The sequence below is a fragment of the Sander lucioperca genome, chromosome 3, assembly GCF_008315115.2.
Source record: "Sander lucioperca isolate FBNREF2018 chromosome 3, SLUC_FBN_1.2, whole genome shotgun sequence".
In the NCBI taxonomy this organism is placed as follows: Eukaryota; Metazoa; Chordata; class Actinopteri; order Perciformes; family Percidae; genus Sander; species Sander lucioperca.
This window is the reverse complement of record NC_050175.1, coordinates 25,817,808-25,842,342: the sequence shown is the minus strand read 5'-3', so window position 1 is coordinate 25,842,342 and position 24,535 is coordinate 25,817,808. Positions and strand designations below refer to the sequence as shown.

General features: G+C 39.9%; 1 long non-coding RNA gene across 1 annotated transcript; it reads left to right on the top strand.

Moving 5' to 3' along the window:
* Nucleotides 1-2,552: 2,552 nt before the first annotated feature.
* On the top strand, nucleotides 2,553-23,135 carry LOC116034043. Its single transcript, XR_004100960.1, has 3 exons — nucleotides 2,553-2,640; nucleotides 3,019-3,091; nucleotides 22,616-23,135. It is a non-coding gene; the product is annotated as an uncharacterized LOC116034043 (long non-coding RNA).
* The last annotated feature ends 1,400 nt before the right edge of the window (nucleotides 23,136-24,535 follow it).

Here is a 24,535-nt window from a genome sequence, read left to right as displayed (position 1 = left end):
TGTGTGTGTGTGTGTGTGTGTGTGTGTGTGTGTGTGTGTGTGTGTGTGTGTTGACTCCTGAGCCAAGAGCACATCTCTGGCTCATCTCTAAGGCCTGGCGTCAGCCTCCTTAAGTGCTGTCAATGTCACATGGTAACAGCAGCACTGCAGCCTCTTAATTGGTTTAGGAAAAGCATCGTTGTCATTTTGCGGTCAGTAAACTCCGCTCGACAAAATTAAGTCCAAGCCGCTGCCACCTCCTCAACCCCCACACAGCCAGCCTAACAAAAAAATAATGATTATGTGCCGTGTATATTTGTGCGTTCGCTGTCTGTTTTCACTTTTTGCTTTTAGAAATAATTGCTGTTGGTTGTGTGGCTGCATCAGAGGAAGGGCATTAATGATTCTCACTGGCCGCGAGGAAACTGCGCTGCAGAGGGCGGGAGGAGAGCAACTCATTTTCTAGAACTAAACGTGTGCATTTGTGCCTGAAAGTGTTTGTGATTGGTAATTTATTTTTAGTTTTTTAGTTTCCTTATTTTGTCATGCAGTACATATTGTATGCAGCCTATAATAATTACGCTAGCAGTGAGTGCAGCAATGTGTATATCTCTGAAAGGCTTTAATGTGTGCACGCATGTGTGTGTGTACCTGTGCGTCTGTGCAGTGTATGTGCATGGTTGTCCTTTTGCACGGATTAGCTGGTGAATGCTGCAAGAGGATGATCAGACTCGGAGCACACCCGGGTTGCTCTGCGATCACACAGGGATTATGGGGTATGTGGAGCTGTAGAGCATTCAAGGGCCGCCTCCAGTTAGGCTCATCTCCGCCACGCTCCCCTCACACACACACCACTTTAATTGCCTTTGCTTCTTTCATTACTTTTATTGCCTCTCCTCTGCATTGCGTGCTCCCTGGGCTTGTGGAAAGGTCATTGTGATGGCGGTGGTGTGCTCATAGCCTACGTTTTCCCTGACTAGAAGGAAATGGCTGTGGGGCTAAAGCTGGGAGAACAAGTGACACAACAAGGTAGCCACTGACAGGCTGTGCACAAATTTCTTTATCACAAAGTCTATTATTTTTTTTTTTTTTTAAAGAAGTCTATGAAGTCTACACCAGAATCATATTTTTTGAATGCCACCAAATGTGTCACAGAAAGAAGGTGGCAACTACAGTGGTAGAGATATAGATCCTTACTCTGTCTAGTTATATGCAAACTGATATTGAGTGAAATGCTAAGTAAGGCAAATGCATAATCTTTATTAAAAATGGCTTCATCACCTGACAAAGGGAGGATCTGGGCAGGCAGTGTTAATGGCATTAGCAATATCTTGGCTCAGAAGCAGTGAAGAGGTGATGGCCCTTGGATGAGGGACATGTTTCTGCCTTATTTCATCCCCTGTGCACAATACTAAGGAAAATAGAGTTTTTTGTGGTGGTAGGATCATCAGGTGATTCATAGTTTGAATTGTTGTACAATAAAGTTTGTCTTCCCTAGTCAAAGTTACCTCCCCCAAAACATCTTCAAGATGTGCACCTTCCTGATAAGTACATACAATGACCCCAGCATGTTTTATATGCTGCTAAAACAGTCTCATATGAATTTGCAACTCGTGAAACACAATACACAAATAAAAGCAAAGTGATTTGTATGTAAACACAAGGAACAAATAAATGCAGAATGACTTGTATCTGTAAACAATGCACAAATCAATGCAGAGTGATTTGTATCTGTAAATGTGTATCTGTGTCTGTGCCTCGAATTTGTAACTCGTATTTCATCATTTGTAAATCAACTTAGTATTTTTCAATGGAAATATATTTTTAAACCTCCTATTTGTGTGGATCCTTTTGAGACTGTTTTTCCACGCTGTGTGTCACAAACAATTTGTATCTCAAGTGACTACCCAGTGCTCTCCAGTAAATGGCGGTAGATGAAGAAGCCTTGTCATATGTGTCAGAGACTGTAGTAGTTTTTATTTATTATTGTTATAATTGTTTTCCAAGTATACCATGGCTCATAACCATCTTTTGTTATGTTTTCTCCACCTTCAGGCTTGTATGATAGTAGGCCTGGAGGCACCGTGCAGTGGCGCAAATAGTAGAAAGCATTGCTGGCAGTCTGGGAGGAGCGTGTCATTTTAAAATTAAAATAAATAAAGGCAGTGATAGTATCTCTCAGGGATAGCTATGACTTTAAGGTAGAAAACAAAATACATATACTGTATGTAGGCTCCATCTCCATGAATAGTCTTATAAATGTCCTCTTTCTTCTTACTGCCATTGTGTCTCTTTCAGGCTTTGTACTTCAAGTTTGGGTCTGTAAAAACAGAAGTATTGTACAGTATCTGTTGTTTGTACATGCTGTTTGTGTTTATTTGTTTTTACTATGGCTGCAGCATGGGTCAAGTGCCCAAGACAAATTTCCCATGATGTGGGACAATAAAGTTAATCTTGAATCTTGAATCTTGAAGCACAGTAGAGCAGCAACTGTATGTTGTAGACATGCTTTTTTTTATATTTTACTTCCCAATGTCTCTGTACTCCCTGTCACTCTTTTCCTCCCTCTCTGTTCCAGTCCAAGGTAGAGGTTTTGTGTTCAGTCAGACAGCTCTCGTGTCCACAAGATGCTCTCCACTGTCAACCAGTTGGTCCTGGAATGTAAGTAAGGCCTTGCTACAAACCATATTACTGCTGAGGTCTCTCTGCAGTTGCACAGTAATTGGTTTCTATCCCAACAATAGCTAATGCACATTTTATCATATCCGTACATTGCTGCAGGCAAGCAAATGAAAAACTGGCACTGAACATAAAAGAGCAAAGCACGAAGATCATCCATCTCTGCCAAGAAAGAGAAAGTAGACAGAGGATAGTTATATTTATGTGCTTTACTCTCAAATGCAACAGTATATGAAATACAGTGCACTGTGTGTGTGTGTGTGTGTGTGTGTGTGTGTGTGTGTGTGTGTGTGTGTGTGTGTGTGTGTGTGTGTGTGTGTGTGTGTGTGTGTGCACGTGCATGCGTGAATCCACCTGCAGGAGGGTGTGGAAGCTCTGCAAATTGAGGTCAGCTGAACTTGATGAGAAGAGGATTGAAGAGGAGGAGATCCAGGTATGCACACAGATGACAAAGTCACTTGAAAAATCGACAAATATTTTTGTGCAATGTCAAATTTTACCTTACCATTTTATATATGTTAGGCCATCACACAAACAGAAGCCTTATGCTTAAGCATAATGTCAACATTTTGCATTATTAAAGGTCCAATATGTAATATATTTACTGATATTCTGTATTAAATCAAAAACGGACCACAATATCTCATCAGATATTAAGGAAACATGCTAAGTTAAAAGACTATCTTCTCTAACAACTATGCTATGCTATGCTTTTCTCCTTCGAAATTTCCATTCCGGGACAGAATGTCTATTTTTGTTTTGGCCTGTGTGTTGTTGTCAACTGCCCATTTTGACACCCGGGTTGCCAGACATGAAACGCAAACACGCAAAAACAATGTGCTACAGCCGTGGAAGCAGCAACCAAACAAACTAGATTAACAGAGATAGATTCATTCTACCCGACGTATAGAAACAAAACTCTGCATCTTTCTAAACAGTTGCATGACCAGAGAATTAATTCAATTAAATTTTATTTAAAGTATCAAATCATAACAAGAGTTATCTCAAGACACTTTACAGATAGAGTAGGTCTAGACCACACTCTATAATTTACAAAGACCCAACAATTTCCCACGAGCAAGCACTCGGTAAGAGTAAGAAATAACGGGTTCAAATGTTTTGCCTATCTGCGCCACTATTTCTTTACAGCAGACAGACATATTGACAGAGAAAGAATATAAACATATAGATATGTAGAGAGAGGCCCTGTTTTGACCTGGTATTAAAATTCTGAGTGATCGGACCACAAGTAGACCGTCCAAATGCTGCGTTCCAGGCAACCCGTAACTCGTGTTTTCACAACCTTCTACCCGTGAAAGTGCCCTGGAACGGCAGTCAAACCCGTAACTTACTACTCGTGAACTCGTACTAGATCGTTGTACTCCCAGTTACAGTTTTTGACATCACACACACATAAACAACAATGGCGACCCCTGTTGATGTTATACAGACGCCGGTGATTAACGGTGAGAAATAGAAATAAATAGGCAACGTAAAGTAATTCTGCACATTGTAATCAAAACAATACACATACGATTGTGTACTACTACAGGTTATGTTTATTAAATGAAGCCCAAAATATGTCGCCGACTAGAAATCGCTAGTATCAGCTAGCGCTAGCTAACGTCAACTTTAGGTAGCTGCTAGCTAGTGCTAGCTAGAAGGGTTTGTGGTGACTTTGTCTGGAACGCTATCAAGTCGTGACTTGAAGTCGTAACTTATGGGCAAAAAATTGTGTCTGGAACGCTGCATAAGTACAGGTGTAAACGCACTCAAGACACATATATACATAGAATACATTTTTTTAAAGTGGGCATATCAGTCATAGAATACATTTTTTTAAAGTGGGCATATCAGTCATTTGAAAAACTGGTACTCTGTGCTTTCGTCCAGAAACGTCAAGGATATTAACAAGGGCTGTCAATGAAGGAATGCTTGTGGCTCTTGTCATTTGGAAGCTCACAGAGACAAATGAATAAGTCCTATTGCTTAAATGAGCACATTGGCTGACAGTAGAAAAGTATATCTACATTTTGACATGTAAATGGTGTATGAGAAGTAAGAATTGTGGCCATGAGAGAAAGTTTTAAAACAATGTTTTCTCGCCAGTGCACTATAGCTGTGACATCACCCACACTGAGCAGCCCTTAAAAACGCAGAAGAAGCATAAAGCACTAAACTTAAACAGTGATAACACAAAAACTGTAAGAGATATCAAAAAGCTTAATCAGTTTCTAATGGCTGAAAGTTCTGTGAATAGTTTAAAATTTGAATGACATCTGTAGGTAAAAGTATGTGGGAGGAGTAGCATTTCGAAGTGGAAAAGCCTGAAGAGGATTTGTAGATTGCTTCATTGACTTTCAATGTAAAAAGAAAAAAGATTAATATTTTAAAAAGTATAAATGGTAAAAAAAAAAAAGTTGAATACAAACACAAATGTCCTTGAAGAGCTGAACATTTTGATATTTGTCATAAAAAAAAGTCATAGTATAGTATGTCAAAAATAGTCGTAGTATAGTATGTCGAAAAAAGTAATAAAAATACATAGTGTAATATGTCAAAGAAAGTCTGGAAAAACATGCAATCTCTGCACAAAAAGGCTGAGCCTGGATGGGTCAGAGAGGCAGCAATCCCTTCCTGCTCCTACCCCAGAAAGTTTTTCTTGGCTTGTGTAGAGGTGAGTGGTGATGAACAAAAGACTAAGCAGCCAGTGCCTCGAGTTTACAGCTAATTATCCTAAAGACAAAACAAATAGTTAACTTCTGTCTTGCTAACATGAGCTACTAACTTTTGTGATAAGTTAGCAGAGGCATCATGGCCGTACAGGCTAATGTACTGTACTTAATGGAGACACTCCAGGTGAACAGCTACAGTAAAATCTGTCATCACAATCGCCACATTGATATGTAAATTAGGCGTTAACTAATTAAAATGTGCTAATATGCATACATTTGACAAGGCCCAGTTAATGATTTAAGAGTCTTCCCCCCTTAAATGTTAAAATAATTTATTGCCATTTGCAAAATAAACAAATTCTTAGTGAAACGATGTCCCTCTCCTTAGTGCTGTCACTTATTCTAAATATATACTTGAAACTAGTAGCATAATAAACATGCACATTGTGGCAGAGTTTCCTCTGCTGTTTTTGATTAACCTGGTGAATACTCAAAGGTCTCTGTGTGAACTGATTATTTTGTTGAGTATTTATTAAATCTATTGAACAATTGTACAAGGGAAATAAAATCAGTTGTTTTCCTAAGCAAGAGCCAAATAAGACGATAAGATAAAATCAAATACATTTGTTTAATCAGTCAAGATCGGAGTTTCAATACACAGATATTGAAACTCCGATGCTTGACTGATTAAATGAACGTCAGACACATTGTCCCGAAAGGGGGGACACAGAGGAGGAAATCACCAACAGTAGTCAGAGTTGTGTTTAATAATAATTAACTATTAGGCCTTTTTTTCCTTGAGCCCCTGCCACCCAAAATGTCTGTGCACGTCCTTGAGTCATAGCCACTAGCGGCGCCAGGATTTTGATTGTAGGTGGGCCTCCAGAAAACTGGATGGGCCAGTTAAAATAAGCCAAAAAAAAAACCGGGTTCCCCTTCATCTCCGTTTCAACGCTTTTCTTCGGCACTGAGGACAGCGACTCAGTAGCCTACCTGTGTGGCTCTTGTGTGGCTGTCCTCAGCTCAGTGCTGAAGCGGACAAAGACATACACCTTGGCAGTAAGCCTAACTTCATTTATCTCTTTTGAACATTCAATACACAAAAAGACTGAAACGGAATTATTACAGCCAGACACTAACGTTAACAGCCGCTTTCCGACCAGAGGGATTTTTGCAGTTCCTAGAACATAAAATTCCTAGAACCCTTTTTTTCTCGTGTTCCTGGACCAATTTGGGGATTTTTAAGTCCCTCTGGCCGCAGTTCCTGTAACTCTTTCAGCTCCTACTTCAGGGAAGGGTCTTTTCTCTTTTCCCTTTTCAGCATAGGAACCTAGGTCAACGAGGGTCGGGTTTCCGGTACAGACAGACCAACAACGGGACAATTTTCGCCATTTTATTCATCACTAATTTCACTTATGACAACGTTTTAGTCAAGAAATTAACTGTTTAGATTTCGAATATAGGCAGTCTTGCGAAAATTGATGCCGAATTGACAATTTGCCAATTGACAATTAGTTTTCGGAGTTGAGAAGCTCCATGAAGTGAGGCGACAGCCAGCAGGCGCCTGCCGGGGCCGCTAGCTCGTCACTCAGCCAGTCAGGCTCAGAGACCCCGCTGTAAGCTGGAGGTCTCTCAGACCGGTCTCGTAAATAAGAGGCTTTTATTTAGCCGTTGACAGTTCGTTTGTTTAAATATCACAACACATGTCCATCGTAAGATTAATGGGAACCTGTGGTTAACTGTCTTTTCGGAGTTAAACTCCACAAGCGTGTCCTGCGGCTGGCCGGCCGTCACACACACACACACACACACACAGTCACACACACACACACACACACACGTCCACAGCGCAGCAGACAAAGGCGGGGGAGAGAAAGATACCCGTATCTCTTCGGGAGACTTGTTTAAATTATGACAAATATGCTATATACATTAGATTTAGTATTTAGTTCATACTTTTTTGGTGTATTTGTTTTCTGATTTTAACGCTATAAAGACCGTCATGCCATGCTTTCATCACTCCCTTACCCCTCCTACCTGTCCCTATGGCCACTTGGCCAGTGTGAATGCAATTGGAAATAACGGTTTTGGGGGAGAGTAGTTAGTAGATCTGTTTAGAAGTGGACTTTTCCTATAACTAGGTTCCTGTAACTACTTGGTCGGAAACCGGCTAAACGTTAGCTGTTGCCTACTTGCCTTGCTGGTGTGAGGGGCTGGCTACGGGAGGACTTGATGGGGAGAGGGCAGCCGAGCAGGATGGTAACTCGTCACTTGTAACCGTGTTACTTAAAATGGCAGGAGTTTCCTCCTCCTGCTCCTCGGAGCGTTTCTTGCTGAATTTAAATGAAAACAAGCTGCTTTGCTTTGCTTTGCATTTCATATTAGCTAATAGCTACCTCTGTGTCTGTCTCATTGAGCTTGCTTAAAAAGCTTGCGCGCCAACGTCATTCATTTCATTGGATCACTTGCTGGTGACGATGCAGCTTGTGAGCAGGCTTAAGAGTCTACACGTGGGGTAGAAGCCGCTGATTGGCTGAGAAGCTTTCACTCAAAGCTTTTCTCGGGCTGCTTATTGGATGGAATGCTAGAATGGAAATCACTCACTACTCACTATAGGCCTGGGTCAAAATGGGCGGGCCCGGACCTAAAATGGGTGGGCCCAGGCCCACCCGGGCCCAATGGTAGCGCCGCGGGTGGTCATAGCATAGTATTTTGAAGAAGAAAAGCCATGAAAAAGCCATAGTATAGTATGTTAAAAAAAGTCATAAAAAAGTCAAATTATGTCAAAAAAGGTCTAGAAGAACATGCAAACTCCACACAAAATGGACTGGGGATCAAACCTGGTCAGATTCTGCAGTGTCTACTAGATGGTGCTAGTCAGAGCAATGCTAACCACTGAGTCACCATGCCACCAAATAAAGTACGTTGAAAACAGTCATAGCATAGTATGTTGAAAAAAGTGATTAAAAAAAAGTCATGGTATAGTAGCTCCCCTGGTAGAGCATGCATCCCATGTAGTCCTGCCAGCTCAATTCCAACCTGCTGGCCTTTGCTGCATGTCATTCCCCCTCTCTCCTACCTTTCAGGTCAGAGCTGTCCTACTATTGTCATAGTATAGTGTGTCGAAAAAAAGTCTGGAAGAACATGGAAACTCCACACAAAAAGGCTGAGCCCAGACTGGTTATTGAACCAAGGGTTACAGTTTTCACTGCTTATTTGCTGGTGTAGTTGGATCATTGCTAACCACTGAGCCACCATGCTACTAAATTGCATTTGTTGAAATCATAGCATAGTATGTTGAAAAAAAACATTAAAAAGTCATAGTATAGTATGTTGAATAAAGCCATTTAAAAGTCACAGTATAGTACAGGGGTGGCGAACCTGTGGCTCTTGAGCCATATGCGGCTCTTTGCCTGCTCCTGTGAGGCTCTTACTGTGTGGCTGGGGGCTGTGTCATTGGTTGATTGTTGTTTTTAACTTTTCTGAAACATACAGTATTTCAGATAAGTAAAAAAAACAAACACATTTGAATGCATCTGCCAATACATTTGCCAATTATTTTAAAATGGAAAATAATGCAGCACAGTTTTGAGGACAGATTCTGCAACCTGAGGAAAAACAGCGGCCACAGATCACCTTCCTCGTTAACCCTTTCACTACTGAATCCGACTGTTTGAAAGCCCCTTTAGTGACAAATGAGTGAGAGAGTTACTTCGAGTGGCCACAACCGAGTTCAAGCAAGACCTGAAAAGGATTGTGGATAACAAAGACTGTCAGGTTTCCCACTGAGTCAATCTAAGTGAGAAAAAAAACTATGAAACCTGCTATGTATAATGACTGCCATTAGATCTGGAAGACACTGTTGCTGTTGTAGTGTGGACGTGCATGTGTTGTGTGGCTTTTTGCTATGGTGCGTTTTTTTTTGTGGCTCTTTATACCTAACTGGTTGGCCACCCCTGGTATAGTATGTCGAAAAAAGTGATGAAGTCATAGTATATGTAAGAGCCAATTAGTGCCCTTGGTACAAATAGGAACCAATCTTTGGTTCCTCAGGTGCAACCCGGAAGCACATACAGTTTTTGACCACATGCACACACGCACACACACACACACACACACACACACACACACACACATACAAGCAGTAATTTGTCTGAAAAACAAAAGAAGATTTAATCGAAATAAATGGAACCAATGGTTTTAACTGCAAATATGACTTGGACTTTCATTGATCAAAAAAGGTAAAAAAAATTGTGTCAATAACTCTAGTCATGGAACAGCACCTCAGGGGATTAAAGCTTGGGCTTAACCTCTACATTGAAAGTCAAAAACTCTTTGCTTGGTGGAGACGTGTTGGAGGATGTGTTTTGGAGACGTGTTTCCACACTTTTGGTACCGGCAATGAGACAGGAGCAGACGGCGGAGTGTGTGTGGAGTGCTTCGCCACTGCTGCGTCTCATCTGTTAATCAGCTGATCAGGACGGCGGAGAGGGGACCGCTTTGCTACAGAAACCGCTCATCTGCTGCACTGGGCGCCAGAGATGAGCAACGCTACCGGGGAAGTTGTGGAGCTGTAGCCGACTGAATCACATCAGCTGTTCATTTTTATTTTTATTTATTCATTTTATTAGTTAGGGACCATGTACAATTTTTAACATAAATGTTGCCATTTGATGCATTGTACCAGAGTTAGCCTTAGGCTAATTTACATCTGCCGTCCCTAGGCAGGGCACAATTTAAATCCAACAGTAAAAACATGACAACATCTAACAAAACAACACGACAGATCACAAAAACTACATCAATATAATGCACATTGTGACACACACACACAGACACACACGCCTGTTCAGCACCATGTTGAAAAACAAGAAAATAAAGGAAATAAAAGTTTAAAAAAAGCAGGATGTTAGTGGTTGCAGAGTTTGTTTGGTTTTTAAATAATGTTTTAATTGAAATTTGAAGCTTCTGATGGAACTACAGGTCTTTATGTTGTCTGGAATAGCATTCCATTGAGTGATGGCTTTAACTGAAAATGATGATTGTTCAAAAGTTGTATAATGGAAGGGTACAGTGCACTTATGTATGGAGGCTGTTCTGGCAGATCTTACAGAGCTAACAGGGCGGAGATAGACAAAATCATGTAAACAGGTGGGAGCCAAGCCATGTTGAATTTTGTACACTGTGCGCAGATTTGAAAAAAACTCTAAAATGGTCAAAATTAAGGAAATTGTGTTTCTCCATAATCTTACAATGATGGTGCTTGAATGGCTTTTTGTCAAATACTTTTAGAGCCTGCTTGTACAAAGATTGTACAAATTTGGTGGTTGTTTCATGAGCTTGCCCGCAACAGGTGATGCAGTAAGAAATGTGAGAAAAAAATGAGGGTATGCATACATATCTTGGCAGCTTCCATGGAGAGAGAGGGTCGGATCTGTTTAAAATTTGCCAGATTGTATTTGTTTTAGTCATCTTCTTGATGTGGCTTTTAAAATTAAGATTTTAGTCTACAATGACACCAAGGTATTTACATTAATTCACTGTTTCAATGGGTTCACCTCTAATAAGAATGTCTGCATGTACTGTACATTATTTGTTTTGGTGAAGAACATCCCTTTTGTCTTGCTAACATTCAAGGTAAGGCAGGACTGATCAAGCCACTCAGTCACACCTTCCATAGCTTTAGTCAGTCTCCCAGCTGCTAGCTGAGCTGTCGTTGCATGAGTGTATAAGACTGTGTCATCTGCATACAATTGTACCTCTACTCCATGACAGTGTTGTGGGAGGTCATTAATATAGAGGCTGAACAGCAAGGGGCCTAACACAGATCCTTGGGGTACACCCATTGTGCATTTCATATAACTGGAGCACACATCCTTGATTTTAACACTGCATCCTATTTGATAAATATGATGACATCCATGACAGTGTTTTTGATGAGAAGTTGAAGTTAGATAGTTTAGCGATCAAGACTGCATGATTTACTGTACCAAAGGCTTTACGCAGGTCTAAGAAAATAGCGCCAACAACTCCTCCCTTGTCTAACCGCAATCTTATTTGTTCTGTTAGATGCAAGTTAGCTGTTTCAGTGGAGTAGTTTTTTTCTAAAGCCAAATTGCATTTGGTGTAGACCAGGGTTCCAGCTGCTAAGATAAGTTGTCTTTTGTGTAATGACAACTTCAGCAACCTTTGAGAGTATGGGTAGTATGCTTATGGGTCTATAATTGCTTGCTTCATGACGGTCTCCAGATTTGAAAAAGGGGGTTAACAATAGCATGTTTCCAGACATCAGGAATGTGGCAGTGTCTAATTGAAAGGTTGATTAGATGGGCAATAGGGGGAGCTAGAGTGTCTGAATGATTTTTAATAAGGTGTGCAATCCGAGATAAGGTAAGGTAGCGCTACATGAAGGTAGCATGAAACATGGTTTAAAGCCAAAAATATGTTCAATGATGAATTTATTGCCAACATGCAAAAGTGGGTTGAAAAACATGTTTCTGAAAATGCTAATATTGATGATGGTGATCAGGATAACATAAGTCCACAGTGTTTCCAATGTGGGTAAATCCAAAAGCAGCATCAGTAACAAATCAAGTACCACTTCCTCTACACAAATTAAAGCAGCAGCTGAGAGGGCTGCAGTAATAGCTCATATGGCAGCTTTGAAGGAGCTACATGTGTTGAAGGAAAAGGAGTTTCAAATAAAGAGGAGAAAAATGCAACTGAGAAACAGTTAGCTGCATCTACTGCTATGCTGGCAGTTTTGAAGGCAGCTGATGGACAACATTCCTCTCATGCATCATCAAATGGAATGAACTCTTATTTTGAAAGGGAAAATGGAAATTAGAACAACTCAACACTCTCAACCCTATGGCAAATGAATATGAGCCTAAAACATGGAAAACACAGCAAAATGAGTGGCTATTGTCACAAAACAAACAGCCTGCAAAGGACTGTCAACCAAAGCAAAAAGTGCAGGTTTCATCAAAATTGGTGGTGAAGGATCAACAGCAAACTGATGCAACAATTACTTTGGAAAATCTGGGAAACGGGCTGTAAAAGCCAATTAGTGCACTTGGTGTAAATAGGAACCAATCTTTTGTTCCTCAGGTGCGCCCCGGAAGCACATACAGTTTTTGACCACACGCACGCACGCAAACACTTTGCTAACGCATTGCTAACCACTGAGCCACCATGCCACCAAGTAGAGTATGGCATAACATAATATGTTGAAAAAAGCCAGTAAAAAGTCATAGTATAGTATGTTGAAAAAAGTCAGTATAGCATGTTGAAAAAAGTGCTAAAAAAGTCATAGTATAGTATGTCGAAAAAAGTCATAGTATAGTATGTTGAAAAAAGTGAAAAGAGTCATAGTAAAGCATGTCCAAAAAAAGTCACAGTATAGTATTTCGTAAAAAGTCATAGTACAGTATGTTTTGAGGTCCAATACACTAAAGTGAAAAAAGTCATAGTATAGTATGTCGAAAACGTGAAAAAAGTAATAGTATAGTATGTCCAAAAAAGTCATAGTATAGCATGTCGAAGAAATTCATTATATAGTATATTGAAAAAAATTATAAAAAGTCACAGTATAGTATGTCCTAAAAAGTGATAAAAAAGTCATAGTAAAGTATGTCGAAAAAAGTCATGGTATAGTATGTCAAAAAAAGTGATAAAAAAAGTCATAGTATAGCATGTCGAAAAAAGTGAGACATAGTAAAGCATGTTCAAAAAAGTCAGTCTAGTATGTAGTAAAAAGTGATAAAAAGTCATAGTATAGTAAGTCAAAAAAAGTGATAGTATAGTATGTCGAAAAAAGTCATATTATGGTATGTTTAAAAAAGCTGAAAAAATCAGAGGCATGATGGAAAACATCATAGTAAAGCATGTCCAAAAAAAGTCACAGTATAGTATGTCGTAAAAAGTGATAAAAAAAAGTAATATTTAGTATGTCGAAAGAAAGCGATAAAAAAATCTGGAAGAAAAAAGAAAACTAATAACAAAGTCACAGTATAGTATGTCAAAAAAATTTGAAAGTTGTCATGGTATACCATGACAACTGTATATATGTATGTCAAAAAAGTGATAAAAAGTCATAGTATAGTATATTGAAAAAAGTGATAAAAAAAAAGTCATAATATAGCATGTCGAAAAAAGTCATAGTATAGTATATTGAATAAAGTGATGAAAAGTCATAGTAAAGTATATTGAAAAAAGTGATAAAAAGACATGGTATAGTATGTCGAAAAAAGTGAAAAGTGTCATTGTAAAGCATGTCCAAAAAAAGTCACAGCATAGTATGTCGTAAAAAGTGATAAAAAAAACGTCATAGTAAAGTATGTCGAAAAAAGTCATATCTGACCTGACACACAAGTTTATGTTTTTGGGATACTGGTCTCTTTCACTTAGTATATTGGACCTCAAAATTTAATAAAGATGTAACATTCAAACACTAAACCTTCTGTCTTCCAGTCATTCTATTATCACTCTAAGCTATCTCACCTGACACACAAGTTTATGTTTTTGGCATACTTGTCTCTTTCACTTAATATATTGGACCTCAAAACTTACTGAAAAATATCAGATTTGAACACTCGACTGCCAAACACACTCTTATCACCCCAAGTTAACTGACATGACAGAAAGTTTATGTTTTTGTCATATTTGTCTCTTTCACATAGTATATTGGACATGAAAACTTACTGAAACATAAGATTAGTACACCGAACCTTCTGTCTTCCAATCAGACTCTTAGCTATCTGAACTGGAACAAAGTTGTTGTCGTAAGAAGTCATAGTAACGTACATAAAAAAAAGTATAGTATGTTGAAAAAAGTGAAGAGTCATAGTAAATCATGTCCAAAAAAGTAACAGTATAGTTTGTCGAAAAAAGTGATATAAAAGTCATAGTATAGTATGTTTAAAAATGTGATGAAAAGTCATAGTATAGTATGTCGAAAAAAGTGAAAAGCGTCATAGTAAAGCATGTCCAAAAAAAGTCACAGTATAGTATGTTGTAAAAAGTGACAAAAAAAAGTAATATTATAGTATGTTAAAAAAAGTGATGAAAAGTCATTGTATAGCATGTTGAAAAAAGTCATAATATAGTATATTGAAAAAAGTGATAAAAAGTCATAGTATAGTATGTCGAAAAAAGTGATAACAAAGTCATAGTACAGAATGTTTTGAGGTCCAATACACTAAAGTGAAAAAAGTCATAGTATATTATGTCGAAAATGTGAAAAAGTAATAGTATAGTATGTTGAATTAGTGTAGTATGTCGGAAAAAAATCATAGTATAGTATGTCCAATAAAGTCATAGTATAGCATGTCGAAAAAATTCATTATATAGTATATTGAAAAAAGTGATAAAAAGTCATGGTATAGTATGTTGAAAAAAGTGAAAAGCGTCATAGTAAAGCATGTTCAAAAAAGTCACAATCTAGTATGTCGTAAAAAGTGATTAAAAAAAAAAGTCATAGTATAGCATGTCGAAAAAAGTGAGAGTCATAGTAAAGCATGTTCAAAAAAGTCATAGTATAGTATGTCGAAAAAAGTTATAAAAAAGTCATAGTATACTGTCAAAAAAAAGTTATAACAAAGTCATAGTACAGTATGTCGAAAAAAGTGAAAGAATCGTAGTAAATCATGTCCAAAAAAGGCATAGTATAATATGTCTAAAAAAAAGTCATAAAAAGTCATAGTATGGTATGTCGAAAAAGACATAAAAAAGTTATATTATAGTATGTTTAAAAAATAAAATAAAATCAGAGGCATGTTGGAAAACGTCATAGTATAGTATGTCAAAAAAAAGTCATAGTATAGTATGTCCAAAAAGTGATAAAAAGTCATAGTATAGAATGTCTTAAAAAAGTCATGGTATGGTATGTCAAAAAGTATAACATTTCGAAAAAAGACATAGTATAGCATGTAAAAAAGTTATTAAAGGAGTCATAGTGTATTATGTCAAAAATAGACATAGTATAGTATGTTCAAAAAGGTGATAAAAAGTAACAATATAGCATTTTGAAGAAAGTCAGTATATCATGTCGAAAAAAAGTCATAGTATAGTATGTCGAAAAAAGTGATAAAAAAGTCATAGTATATTATGTCGAGAAAAAGTGGTAAAAGTCATAGTATACTAAGTCAAAGCAAGTCTGGAAGAACATGCAAACTCCACACAAAAAGGCCCAGCCTGGACTGGGTATCGAACAAGGGTCACAGTCATACGGCGTGTTTCCATTACATGGTACCTGTTTGACTCACCTCAACTCTACTTGCCTTTTTTGGTTTTCCATTATGAAAAAAAGTCCCTGGTACCTGCCAAAAGGTACTTTTTTTTAGTAAGACCTCCGTCGAGGTTCCAAGCGGTCGGAGAGAATCGTCACTAAACACTGCGTCATCATTGCTAGCTACAGACGGGGGTGTCCTGAACGAACCCGCCATTTTTAAATAGTTTAGCCAGCGGTGTTTTTTTTGCTGCCTCCAGCTTCTTTTGAAACAAAATTTGTCTTCTGGCTGTGGCAACAGCCACATGCCGAGAATCAAATACAACACACCTTCGACGTTCTGTGTGTGTGCCGCATTAGGTCACAGCAGTTTCCTGCGGCGTCGCTATGACCACCTCACACATGAGGCGGTACTAAATCTGCAATGGAAAAAGGAGTCCGGTGCACCGCGGCTGAGCCGAGTTGAGCTGAGCCGAGTAGAGCTGGTACTAGCAGTGGGTAAGCGCCAATAGTTTAGCAGGGCGTAGCGGGGCGTTAGTAGGGCATAGCATAGTAGGGCATAGCAGGGCGTAGCGGGGCATTGCGGAGCGTAGTAGGGCACAACAGGGCATTGAGTGAAACCACGGCAGCTGCAACCATGATTTAGGTGCCACCCCAATCCAAGGAAAACTGTGAGGCGAGAAAACATCCTTTAGTTGAAGTTATCAGTATGCTTCATTTCCAGCTTTGTCCAGCTGTCCACCTATTTTCCCTTTGTATTAATGACAAAAAAATGCCACTGCGGGGATAATGTCCCAAAGTATCTTTTCAAAAATGCTAATATCTTTCACATGTCTTACCTCTGCACTGGCGCCAGGGTTGCCTTGGCGGAGCGGACGTCATGCTGACTGCCGAGTGAATACTGTGGTGCATACATTCAAAGTCGTACGTGGAAGTGGGAGAAGTCATTGTTCCTGCTGAACTGCACAATCTGGCACAGTTTATTGCTCTTATAGTGTTATTGGTACCACGTGTTGTCCAAAACAGTTCTTTAAATAGAACTTTGTCACTATCATCAGTTTGTTTAGTAAAAATCACATGTATATGGTGGATAGAAAGCATTCAGTCATAGTTCTCGCAGTAACACAATTTCCTGAAGGCAACATGACTGAGGAGAGTCTTCTGCCTTCTTTGTTAGGCTGTCACTCATAATTCCACGCCCCCTACGCAAAATCAGGGCCAAAAGTCTGAAACTGAAAAAAACTGATCTGAAACTGAAAAACAGATCTGAAACTGAAAAAAAAGATTTGAAGCCGTAAAAAAAAGAAGTTTTGAATGTGAAAACATGAAATGTGGAACTGAAAACAAATCTAAAAGTGAAAAATGATAATTAATAATTTATTCAAAATAATTCCAGAATTTAATCTAAATTTTATTCAAACTGAAAGAAAAATTGGTGCACTTATTTTTAGTTTGAATACATGGTTTTATTTTTCAAGTTGTAGACCAAAACTTAAATTTTCAATTTCAAGCTTTAGTTTTTCAACTATATATATATTTTTCAAATTAACAAAACATTTGGCCCTGATTTAGCTCCATATACAAGCCTCTAGATATACATCTCTGTGACTCAGATGATGTTCTCTGCTTTTGCTCTGGCCAACTCCAGAGACAGTGTCAGTGACAAAGCAGTGAGCTTTCAGACAGAGTGTGAGTGTTTCTGGAGTGGCTCATCTGAAACACGGGTCAATACAAACACTCACCAGCACATCACAGACAGTATCACTGAAAAGCAAAGCTGCTGCATAACTCCCAGGATTTTATCGGCTGTCATGTTGATTTTGCTTGTTGTGGGATTAGCATAGGCCTTAGTGTGTTTGTGTGACTAATGGTCTGTGTTTTCTGGCTGTGAAATCAGCAGCCTGAGAGCCCTGAACATCAGTGTTTGAAGTCCTCCTCCTCTGGGTCTCTGGGCCTCTGGGTCCTTCTGCTAATGCAGCCCCAGCACATTTTGTCTCTCTATCTCACAGAGCAGAACCTCTCCTTTACATACAACCATGTTTAGCACTCTCTCCTCCTGCACCCAGGATGACCCCCACTGTAATCTGCTCGACTCTGCACTCGCCGGCTTGTGTCATTCCGACCTGTGTGGCCCAGCCTCTACTGATGGCTAAAGCTTGTTAACACATTTGTGCAGTTAGCTGGGAGATGTTGAGGGTGGCAAAGGGAGTTTGTGATCAAAGCACATGGTGCAGCAAAGGAAGAGGTCTCACCTACTTGGCACAGTTTAAGCCTCTAGAGTTGGCAAACTTTTCACCCAACTGACCCAAGGACATGCTCTCCTCTGACAGACAGATAAATGCTACTTGCTGTTAGTGTTCACCTAGACCACATGGGGCACTTTTAAGTGAGCATGTTACTCAAGAACCACCATGGAAACTTCTAAAGTTGTTTTAAATAAAATGTGGATTTTGTGTGTTGCTTGAGAAAGGGTTATTTGTTGGTGGATTGGTGTCCCACAGTGGAAGCCATCTCATTTTTCTCAACCAATACCACCTTGCCTCAAAGTAAGCCAGATTTGTGTTACCTGGCATTTGCCTGCAACACATTCCTATCTGAGATCCTCTCAGATTGAAAGCAGGGAAATTGGGGCTGATTGAAGGGATACATTTTGGTGGTGGAAGGATAGAGGCAGAGCGAGAGCAAGGGGAAAAGGATGTGAACCCAATCTGCCATGTGTTGACTGTACTGATTAGGGGCTTGTGCTAAGAAGAGCCTCTCTATCCCCTCATTCCTTCTGTTTACTTTGAGCCTCACCCCCCTTCTCAACACAGGCATCGCTGCAACCAAAGTGCCCTCCTCACCCTTCTCTTCTCAGCTTCAGCCGTATCACCTGCATCACCAGAGGCACAAGTGCTCCTTTGTATGCCAAACCAGTCCAATTGAAAATATGACAGCTTAACTAGGGCTAGAAGGGGTTTAGTCAAGTTTGTTAATCCATTAGAGGAAGTGGAGTAAGCAGTGTGATTGCTAATTAGAGGATATCTGACATCTCTAAATATTTGCCGGATTTACGGTGTTCCGACAGCTCTTTGTGTATGTATATTTGTGGAGACCAGTGCAGAGCTGATGCAAACTCAGCCCATTAAGGGTCGCAGGGTGACTGGAGCAAAGTCAAGCTAATGTTTTGGGACATTGAAAAACCTGCAGGGAGCCAGGACTACAGAGGTGGGCTGAAAGCAAACCAGAGACCTAGGGAATAATAATAAATAGATAAATAAGTGCATGAAATGGCATGAGAGAAGCTAGGGAAATGGCACATCTATTCTCAAGCAGTACGTTTGTTTATTTATGGCATCTGAAGGCCTGGTCTGGATGCCGGGTGGGGGCTGGCGGAGCACAAGCACAGGCTTTCCCTCTCAGAGCTCAGCTCCCTAGCTTTCATTAAGTGTCATTACCAGTACTTTCAGAACTCTGGCCAGGCTGAGACCTGACATCTCCTCTACAGATAGTTGGCCATGCATATGGATGGATTTCTGATCCCTCTTATCCACCGCTGAAGAGGGGGGAATTAGGCCAGCGAGAAGGAGAGCGGGGGGCTTAAAGGGTGCATCCATATCTGACTTAAATGCCAAAGATGGAGCTATTACTTCAATCGAGGGACAGTGTTCATGCTTGGTTTGTTGCTGTGTATATGTCAGGTTATCGAACTGTGAGAGTTTCACTTAAGATTTTCCTTTTTTTGAACGGGTCATGGACACCCATGTCTATATGATCAAATTAATTTTACGCTCTTCTGAAGAATGGTATTTTCATTTCAACCACTTTTACATCATACCCACAATGCCATTTTTAAATGTGCATTTTTAGCAGCATGGTGTTCATTAGCAATTTGCTCTTCCAGTTCACTTACTTTGAGAACGTCCCCTGATTGATGGGGGGGGGTTATTCTGTTTATTTGTATATCAGGGAATGAAATGAAATTCATATTGTATGCTTTTCTGGACAGAAGTTATCTAGATTCAGTGTATGGTACTTGGGATTAGATTTTCTCAGCAGATTGCTATTATTAAGGGGAAAAAGCCAACTCCTTTGAGCAGTCATCTTCCTGGGAGGCAATCTATTTCTCTTTCACGCAGCAAGAATGCTGGACCAGGCTCTTAATGCGCTGAAGCAAAAGTGCTTCGGTCCACAACCTTTCACGCCTTCAGCTCTCCTTTATGTGATTGAATAGTTAATAACTATGAGTCGCCTTTGAAAGCTCTGTGCAGTTAGTCCTTCTGAGGCACTTTTCTTCTTTTTGTCTGTTTGACTGCTGTACCTGCCCATTGCTCTGCCTGCACGTCTACTTGCCCCAGATGCCAAGCCGACTGATCGCCAACCTCTTCTTCACCAGCCCCTCTTACTTTTGTCTTTGTCTCTCGCCTGACTTGCCTCTTGTGTGTCTGGCTGTCTTAGTCTGTACATCAGAATTTGGAGGGCTTAGGGATCAGCTATTCATCTCTTACGTCCTCTTTCTCTTTCTATACACATTCACACAAACAGACAGACACACTCTCTCGCTCACACAACTCATTAGCCCATCCCTCGCTCACAGCTCTGGCAGAATGTGACCCTGCCTAATTGTGTACCATGCTCATTTGTTCTCCCTGCATGATGTGACGATTGCTTATTTATTCTCCTCAGGGCTCCCATCTCACATTAAAATGATTGACTCATTTCATTCACTGCACATTTTCAAGCTTTATTTGATAAGCTCATTTCCCTTGGCATTCAAATCCCTCCTTTTCCCATGCTTAAAAGTTATAATGTTACCGAGGCACATTATTATTCATACTCTGGATTGTTTCTTTCGGCTAATTATCTGTGTTAGAAAATAATGTTGCACATGTGATTCTGTTTATGCCGATGGAATTGAGCAGCACAAAAGGGCAGGCATTAACAATGCTGTTGGAATTGCTAAGAAGCCAATTGTTTACACAAAGCTGGCAGACGTGGTCAACAAGAAGCTTAAGAGAGATTGGTAAACTGTGGAAGCTTGGCCAGAATAAGCAGAGCAAATTTGACTTCTGTTAGAATTTACATCTGGTTAGAGACCTGTTTTACAAATAAAAAAGCCATCAATCATGTAATAAGGGAGTGTTTTGACACAGAAAAGAGCATGACAAGTGATTGCTGATTGGGGATTTGGTCAGCATTGTTATAGCAGGATTTTAGCCCTTGTGGTTTTGCCAGCTGACAGTCAATGTTTTCTCCCCCCAGCTACTGTATATCGACCAGGCCTCAGTGACACAGCAGCTGCTGGAAACCTGCTCAGTGCACTGGTAGGTCAATTCAAAGGGTGTGATTGGCTGAGGTCACTAACCTCATACATATGAGGCGTCATTAGGGCTGGGTATTGGAACTTGGTACAGACGGAAATGCCTTGGTTCATAAACTTTAAAAATGATTGTACTGATGCAGGTCAACAGCGTTTAACATTTGAGAACTTTATTATTTTGATTAAGTGGGACTCCAGCAATTTCCATTTTCCACTTCCATAAAGTTGGATGAGAAAAAATGGTCAATTAAAGCAAAGGCTTTGATTGACTTTTAGTCCCGAGTATGGGTCAAGCTCCAGAAACGCTGGATCCTACTTCTTCCATAATACAACTTAATTGCATCTTTCATTAGACGCTTGATGACATCATCAGAGTTATTTTGTCAAACTTTGGGAAGCTACCTTCAGAGAATTCAAAAGAAATCTAACCATCAGCCGTCTAAGCATCATCTCGTTGCTTTATAACAAAAATAATGATTAAGTGCATTGTAACGTCCCTTGTTTGTAGCATTCTTAATGCTCTTTGATCGTCAATTCATTGCATGTATTGTCTGAATGAAGTCTCTTGTGCTTTAGCTGCGCTCTGTGCTGATTAGTCAAGCAGAGAGCTAACAGATGAGGAGTCTTGGTTGCCAACAAGCCTGTGTGTTTCCAGCAGCCACTCATGCAGAGTTGGAGAGTTTCTGCAGGCCCAGGAGAGAGCACCTGAGCAAATTTGGAAGTCACTTTGATTGGGCGGATGCCACCTTTCCCGAGCCCAGGGACGGACATTTGTCTGTTAATGATAACCACTTAAGACACATATAAGGAGTATTTGTTAAACCTCACCAAGTTTCGTGAGTAATTTCACTGTACTTACTACACTCCATAACTTTATTTGAGTGTAGATTACAGTTTTGTTATTTTGTGTCTTTGTTGAGTTTGGAGTCTTATTCGATGATTTAACAGATGTGTTTTTGTTGTATGTGCTTAGATGGCCAGATGTGACTGTAATTACACTTTCAGAATGTAGGAATATTAATCTATATTTTATAATTAAGTTTCTTTACGTTGATTTCTGCAAAAGTGGAGCACTTGATTTGTTTTGAGTCACATACAGTAACTACTCCTAGTCCCAAAATCTTAATGAATATGTGCAGATAGACGAGAAATTGCAGCCAAATAAAAGAATAATAAAGGCATCTAAACCCTAACAAGTCTGCCTTTGTTCTTCCGCTCCACCCACCACAAGTTGGCTGTGTGAAAGCAAGCATTGTTGCAGCTTTGAGGGCAGCTCTGAGAGTTCCATGCCCATCGGCCTTCAATCACATGGGATGTCTGAGTTTGACAGTATAAAGTCTTTCTTCTAGAACAAAATAAGACCCCTAAGCAATAGTGGATGAGCTGTTAGTAACCGTACAGTCCACAGGGAGGTAGACAAGCATGGTAGTACAGTATACACAAAGTGTTGGTTAGGGATAAGACAATGGGCCAGTAAGAATGCTGCAACCCTCTTAAATTTGTTGCATTTACTAACAGAAGTAAACTCTATCTGTTTTGTTTGGTAAAATTCCATTTTACTTCATACAAACCAAAAAACTCAATTTAATTGTTGTTGTTGTTGTTTTATTCAAATGTTATTGAAAGTATGATCTTGCAGGAGTTGAAGTGAATGATACATTTTGGAGCAGCTACTGTCTTTTCTCTTTTTCTTGCAGCATGCTGTAATTCAATGCATTCGGTTGTGCCCATCCCTTGTTTTGTTTGACTTTTCAGAAAACATCACTGAGAATATACCGTGAGCTCACAGAGAGGCGATGAGGTTGCTCTCCAGTCATGGGGTCCTAGTACATGAGTTATTCACTCACTGGCAGCATGTAAGGATTAATTCCAGACTTACAGGAAGAGGACACCATCGGTTTATGCCTTGACCAGATCAATAGGCAACATTTTTTTCAGCATAGCAGTCAATACGCCAAACTTAAGGTGTCTGAGGAGACTAAAGAACACCAATAATTGTTATTAATGCCTTGGATGTCCCTAAGCATTACATTTAGAGGCATTCCCCATCTAAAAGACATTCAGCCATCACATACAGTACATATCCCACAAAGGCCTACCAGGCTCTAGTAAAGTGTCTGTGAATGCTCTGTACAAGAATGTTAACACAAATCATTTGTTTTCCAAAATGCCTGATATGCCTGCAGTGTCATTCAGGGGGATTTTGAGTCACGCTAATGGTGTGGATGGCAATGTTGCTTGGTCCAAAATAAAACATCGTAGATGGATTACCATGAAATCTCAACTATTCAATTGATTAGCATTACATTTTGTACAGACATTCAGAGGATGAATTGTAATAACTTTGGTTATGCCTAGTCTTAATTTGTCTAACAGTTTGGTTTATGACCATTTAACAAGTGTTTTAAATGACAACTGCTTTTTAGACTTTGGAGTAGGTTGTGTTGGTTGTGACTTATTGGCATTACATTTGAATTACATTCATTTAAAGTGGTGGCACCTGTCCATGTGTCCTTGACAAACTTTTTTTGTTTTACCCAGAAAAAAGAAATGTATGTTTTTGTGTTTTAACAAGAAAGTTACATGAAAAACGTTTTAGCATTCTAAAAATGTTAATGATTAAGTTTGCCTTCAATACAAAATCGATTTAAAAAAATATCCCATCAGTGTTTATGCCGTCCAAAAACACCACAATTAACTGATTGTAATCACCTTTCACAAGTCTTCACAAGAATATGCTGCATGTTGCAGGGACACAACACACAAAGATGCTTTATTGCACCAATTCACGCCACCCATTACACATTTTATACAAAGCCACTCTATCAGTGCAAGCAGTGAAGGACAGCCAACAACAAGCATACATTGCCTCCTGCTTCCATCATAAACCACATGTGGGTTCAGAACTGGTGAAGGTAGGAGACTACAGAACACAGTGTGTGTGTGTGTGTGTGTGTGTGTGTGTGTGTGTGTGTGTGTGTGTGTGTGTGTGTGTGTGTGTGTGGCGCGATTGTGTGTGGGGGGGGTGTAACATTCAAAATTCAATCAAGTGAAGGCCATCTCCAGCAGGGTAACAGGGAGTGGAGGCAGGGGGGAGATAAGGGGAAACTCAGCTGAAGTTTCCACTGGGCCTGCTGTGCTCCTAATGCAGCCTTGGATGTAATTGGGTCCCAGAAGGCTGTTCATTATCGGGGGTGTACGAGGCAACAAAACAGAAAGGGGTGGAAAGAGAAAGAAAAGTCTCATTCTTTGCTCAGTGCCTACATCCCGGCACCATTATGGGACAAGAGTTAATTAAAAGAGCAGTTGATGCCTCTGTTTTTCTCATCAATCTCACTTCTGTTCTTATTAAGTTTGTAATGACAGCAGAGCTTGTCCATGTCTGCCACCAGACACACACACAAGGGGGACGAATGAGAGGAAGGCAAGGGCGGGGCAGTTAATGTGAGGGACAGCTCATCTTAACAAATCGCACTGTGGTCAACAACGGAACATTCACCCTAATCCCTCCATCAAATCTCGGGGTAACAACATGTAGTCGTCGGAGGAGAGCTGTACTTTATTTAGGGTGTGGCAGAAGAGCCCATTTAAGAGGCGTGGCTTTGCATCCTAATCCTGTGGCTCCCATCTCCGCCGCCTCGGAGGCCATTTTAATTCCCTCCATCATTACAGGGA